Consider the following 6220-nt stretch of genomic DNA (forward strand, 5'->3'; position numbering starts at 1 on the left):
GGACTGCATTAGCAAGAGCGCAGTCAGCAGGCGCAAGGAAGGGATCCTTCCTCTTTATCTGGCACGTGCAAAACTCTTTCTGGTGTACTGTGTCCGGTTTTTGACTCCCCTATACAAGAAAGACATTGACATACTGGAGTTCAGTGAAGAGCCACCAAGATGGGGAGGGACTGAAGCACGTGACATATGAGGAAAGGCTTAGGGAATGGGGCCTGTTCAGTCTGGAGAAGAGAAGGCTTGTGGGGCAGCTCATTGGTATGAGAGGATAAAGAGATAAAGAACGAGACTCTTTTCAGAGGTATACAGAGATAGATCAAGAGGCAATGGATACAAGCAGGAACATGAAAAATTCCCATAGGTATATTTTTATCATGAAGGTGGTCAAATATTGGAGCAGGTTACCCAGACAGGCTGTGGAATTCCCATCCTTGGAGGTGTTCATGACATGACTGGACATAGCCCTGAGCAACCTGCTTTGGGACTAGAGGACCTCCAGATGTCCATTCTAACCTAAATTACTCTGTGATCATGGAAATTTTATCACCTCCAACTCTCAATTTCTCAAACTGAGGGCTATGAACCTCTCTTTGGGGGGAACTGTAAATAAGTCTCATTACAGATCCACCAAGAACAGCATCAGTGTATATGAAGAAGAAAGGTCAAAAATTCATCTAATCTTTTGAAAAAGTAATTGTGATTTAAAGTTGGGGTTAGAGGTTTGTAAAAAAATAGATGGTACAGAACAGCTCGTAATGAAAAATGCATCTGTATTCAGTGCTCAAGAGTCAATTCAGTTTATATTAGGGTTAAATTAATAGAATAAATAAAATCAGATCTTTAAAATTTTGCACATTAGGAGATCAAATGTTGAGAAGCTAAGGGAAGTGGTCTGGAAAGTTAGTTATGTCATGGGGCTTTGGGTCTAAATATATTTGAGGCCTGGAATACAAGTCAAATATGAGTTAGCAAGAATCCTTTCCTACAGTATCTGTGCCAGGAATACAAGTAAATATTTTTTTAAAAATTTCAAACAGCTTTAAACAATGATAAGAAGAAAATATCTGATGAAGTCTATATATTTCTGTTGCTCCAAAGAGCAGCTGTTTTAGCTATATTCTTAAACTACACTGTATGGGTTCAAACATGGGAAAAGTAAAAAAAAAGAGCAAGATCAGTGGATTTATATTTGTTCTTAAAAACTGTCTAAAACTGTCTTTAAATGGAGAGCGTCTTGATTTTTTTTTCTGACCTCTGCTGGGGCTAATGCAGGACTTTTGCTTCACTGCAGCAGGGATTGACTTAAGCTGTTTCTCAAGGTAGATTTCAAGTTTTTAAATCTATGGGTTGCTCAATAATTATAGCTTCAGTCCTGAAAAAATATATAATTGTCCATTATTCGGTAGGAACATTCAAGTATTCATTACGCACGTGCTTCTAAGTGTTTTCACAATGACAGCCTATGCCAAAGTCAGTTAAATGTAGGGCTCCAAAGTGGTTGGGAAATTCTATAGGATAAACAAGCAGAGGAGGTTTCTTAGGTGAAGGTGCAACTTTTGGATGTCAGACATGGTCAGAAGCATTGTTGTGATATATTTAACCTTGGGAACAAACAGAAGAGTTGATGTAACATATAATTATTAAAGAAAACATTGACACAATGAAACCTCTAACTTTAATGCCTATCTACACAATATTGACATCCATCCTGAGGAATACAGGGTTTTTATTTATGAATTTTATGAATTCCTTTCTTCTGTAGTCTTTCTATTTTGACCACATTGTCATTGTCAGCAATAAATTTCATACCTGCCATCACAAGTATTTTGTTGATGCTGTTGCACATCACAAATTTCAAAATACTGGTTATTTCAGTTGAAAAACTGCACAGTGTGTACATGTTTCTTGGGGCAAAATTAAGCTGCCTAAATACAAACATCTCGTTTGAGATGCTCATGTATACCTGAAACATTCAAATGGCAATTATAACTTAGGTCCTATAGGAGATTTATGCTCTTTCAGAGTGTTAGTTGGGTGGCAGGTAGGATACCCTTTGTCATCTCAGATGATACTAGATGCCTAGTTTTAGATAAACAAATCCAATCCTTATTCTCTACAAACCTTATGGAGGCTGTTAGAGAAACGCTAAATCTTCAGGATATCATGTTTATTAACGTGCTATGTTTTGCTTTTGTATGTATTCAAGAGCTTCAGAGTACTTTGCTAATATTTCTATGCTGAGATTCACAGCAGCACCTCAGTAGGTATTACAGCTATACTATGGGAGAGCCAAGATTCAGGAAGACTGAGAGCCACATTCAGCTTTCCCAAATTCTATTTGAATCTTTTTGTCCAAGATTTTCCACTGGAAAGGCCTATAGCTAGCTAATCAAACCACTATCACTTAGGTCACAATTCAGATGGCTTGAGTTTGGATTTACATAGCTTCCTGCAAGATACAGTCATAGTGGGGAACTTGTCCTTGTTGATTTTTAGAAGACAAACTGGAGAAAAAAGGACTCTGCAGACATGAGCTTGCCTTCAAACACATAGGATTGTGTCAGAGATTATGCTGTTGCAGGGAATATTATATTGTGGTGGTAACTGAAGGAGCTCCTTAGCAGGATGGAGAGAATCATCACAAGCTGGCCAGGGGAACTTGCCTGTCTTCATAACTATTATTCATTAGATAATTAAATAGATGGAAATGGGCTGTGGGAATCCTTATTTGGATTTAAATAGATTCAGTTGCTTAACATTTTGTATAGATGCCTAGACTTGGAGGTTTAAAGAAAGTTATTAGAAAAACATTTTATTAACTAACTCAAGACATTGGATTCATTCTCTTCATCCAGTTTTGTTAGGTACTGCCATTTCATTAGTAAGTTTATATAATCATGCTCCAATATATCAAATTAACAAACACAAGATACATTCAGCTAGGTTTATTACTACGACTCAAACACACAAGCCAAAGACAGGACTTAAGAGAACAATGAGGGTGAACATTTACTTAAGTAGGATGGAGTGGGGAAAAGAAAAGAAAATTCAAGACCACTTGCTAATGTGGACATGATCTGATCTCCAATAGAGTCTAGAGAAATTAGAAGGCAAATGTGAAGAAAGCAAGAAAAAAAATGAGACTTTGACACATGAGAAGAGAGGATCAAGGAAGAGATCTTGATCCCAAGAGATTGGATCCAGTGGCTGACCAATGGGCTGGGTGCCAGGCACTTCTGGACTCTGATCTTAGATTTGTCATTGACTCACCATGCAGCTGCAAACAAATGACTCTACCTTTCCATCTCAGTTTCTCATAAGCAGGGTGATATTTATCTACCAGTCTCACAGAGCATTACAAAGATTAATTAATATATGTTTGGAAAACATTTTGAAGATGAAAGGCTGAATTTACAACAAAGCCTAGGAGGGCATCTAGTTGACTTGCATGCGTGGCTGTTTATCAGCTGAAGTTAACCATAAGCTCAGCTGATTGCTGGACTGTAAATGGTGTTGGAATGGACAGTCTTTTATAGCATGGCTACGCATACACCTAATACATCTTTTTAAATACAAAAAATAGCTGGTAAGTTATAAAAGAGTGCCAAATACATATAGAATGAATCATTCGCTGGGACCTAGGACGTAGGAGCTTAGCATGGAAGTGTGCATTATTAGTCAATCATAAAGAAAACTAGGATTTTTTCAGCCCATTTTCAAACCAGAAAGTACAAGAATAAGCAATACCTAGGCACCTAGGACCATTTTTAAGGTCTACTTTTGATCGGTGTCTTAGCATCATAGCACATTGCTGATGCCTGGTGTTCATTAGAATTTTATATTATTAAAATACAAAAGATTCACTAGTAAGCGTAAGATGCCTTTATTGCTTCCTCTAATGTCAAAAGCCTAATACAGCTTAGGCAGCTCTGTGCCTATCTAGTCAGAACTGGACCAGTATTCTAGACTAGTTAAATTCTGATTACATACTTTCCCTAATGATTCCTCTATTCGAGGCTAAGGTTATTCAGGAAAACAAAACAGTGTTAGCTAGGCCATTTGCATCCTATGGCTGCCTTAAGTCAATTATAATTTCTGTCAGCTTCATAAGCCTGTCCTTTCTAGGAGTCTATTTAATAGTTTTGTGTATCAGGCTTTACATATGCAACTATCTATGAAATCAAACAACTTGACCTAATTTGGTAACACTGAATAAGAGAAGAAAACTCAATTAAGAAAATCCACTAACCATCCATAAGTCAAATGTGTTCATAAACTATTCAATCAAATTCTTTAAAAATATTTTTGAATAATATATGAACAGTTTGTTGCCAATTAATATTTGCTGTGTTTGGTCAGGTAATGCCACTCAGCTAGTAAGTTATTATCATCTAATACAACAAAACAAAAGAAGACTGATATACAATGTGTATTAATACATGAAATACCAGATGTCATACTAATCAAATGATTCTTGATCCACTTCTGCTTCTCCTATAACTGTTAAGCAGTGAGGAAACTATTTTTTTTTCAACCTGACCAGAAAGGAGAACTGTTGCAAGACCAAAATTAAATGCTTAGACAAAATTTGCTTTAATAACCTAATACTTTTTCAGTTTTTGGCAACTGTGTAAAATAATTTACCTACCTGCAAAGTAGGAAACATGGAAGTGTGCATTATTAGACAATCATAAAGAAAACTAGGATTTTTCAGCCCATTTTCAAACAGAAAGAACAAGAATAAGCAATATCAAGTACGCTCACAAATTTTCTTAAAGAAAATTGCAAGTTGCAATAATTTTGAATTTTTCTTTTTCTTAAATAATAATCTTCTAAGAAACTGTACTAATATTTCATTTAACAAAACAAAATAAGTTACTCTGAAACAAAACATGGACAGTATCTCTGAATGATAGCACACAGTCATTAGTTTTCGAGAACACCGTGTATAATATTGCTCAGGAAGTTGTAAAAAGTGACATTACATCTGAATATTCCCATTTGAATATGAAAAGAAATAATGCTTTTTGCTAGCTTGAGTGTCTTAATCGAACATTAGACTGGGACAGTAGTAATTCCCTCTCCTTAATATTACCAGAATGAAAAGGTATAGCAGCTTGCTAATTAGCAGCTTCGGATTCATCCAGTCTTTCTCACAGATACATGGTGCACCTGTACTGCAGTCACTAACACCAGGCTAGTTAGGGCAGCACTGAGATTGGTGGAAGCTACAAAGCTTGTCTAGAAAGTAGGTATGTGCTCAGATGGTTAGTCTATGTCAAGCTTCACTCTGCACATGTAGAGCTGATCCTGAACTCATCCTGCACGTGCTGTGAACTCCAATATCATGTCCAAATGTGATCGATATCGTATCACATTTTCCTTGATGCCTTATCAGCAGCTTGACGCTTCTAGAGTGACAATCCACTGGTCAGAGACTAGCTTTGGTTCTACCACAAGTCTTTCGTGCATTCCTAAACAAATGCATATCTTGCCTTAGTTTCCTGTGCTGTGAAAAAGAGAGATTTTTTGAAGCCTTTTAAAATTTGTGGATGAATAGTGTCCTGCACAGCAAACTCATACTACTGCCATATATAGTCATGTTTAGTTTTGTATCATCCAATTTCTACATCTATAAATTGGGAATTATTATTTGTGTTATAATTAATGGGTTACTAATAGGTTAAATTCATGAATGTTGGTCAACTATTTTGAGCCTGAAAAGAAAGGCAGCATTCCAAGAATACTATTATTAGTTTCACTGCATGCATACTGTATGAAGCTTAAATCTACAGAGAGGCCACCGAGCAGAAGGAGACAGGGAACAGTGATGTTATTGTACCCAGAGTGATACCACAACAATGGCCATTTTAAGCTGGTGACACTGCATTAACTGAATGGAACAACAGCTGAGGCTTAGCACCCAGTACTCTATTAGTTGTGACATTATAAATCAGGGAGATCATAAAAATGAGGTCAGGTTTCTGGGCTAATTCTCTTGTCCACTTGGCATATTAGCACTTAATGGAACCTCTTTTAATTAAGGGTCAGATTAGGTTTTCAGAACTGTTTGGCTATTTGTTAATAATTGTTTGCCTACAACAAATCTATAGTTCACTTTACAAATCTACTGTGCTACAAATGAGAAATTCAAAATTACTAAAGCTCAGCTAAGCTTTTCCTTCAGTGGTACCAGGCAGGTTCCTCTGGAGCAGATGCTAAC

This window comes from Rhea pennata, chromosome 6 (assembly GCF_028389875.1).
Source record: "Rhea pennata isolate bPtePen1 chromosome 6, bPtePen1.pri, whole genome shotgun sequence".
NCBI lineage: Eukaryota > Metazoa > Chordata > Aves > Rheiformes > Rheidae > Rhea > Rhea pennata.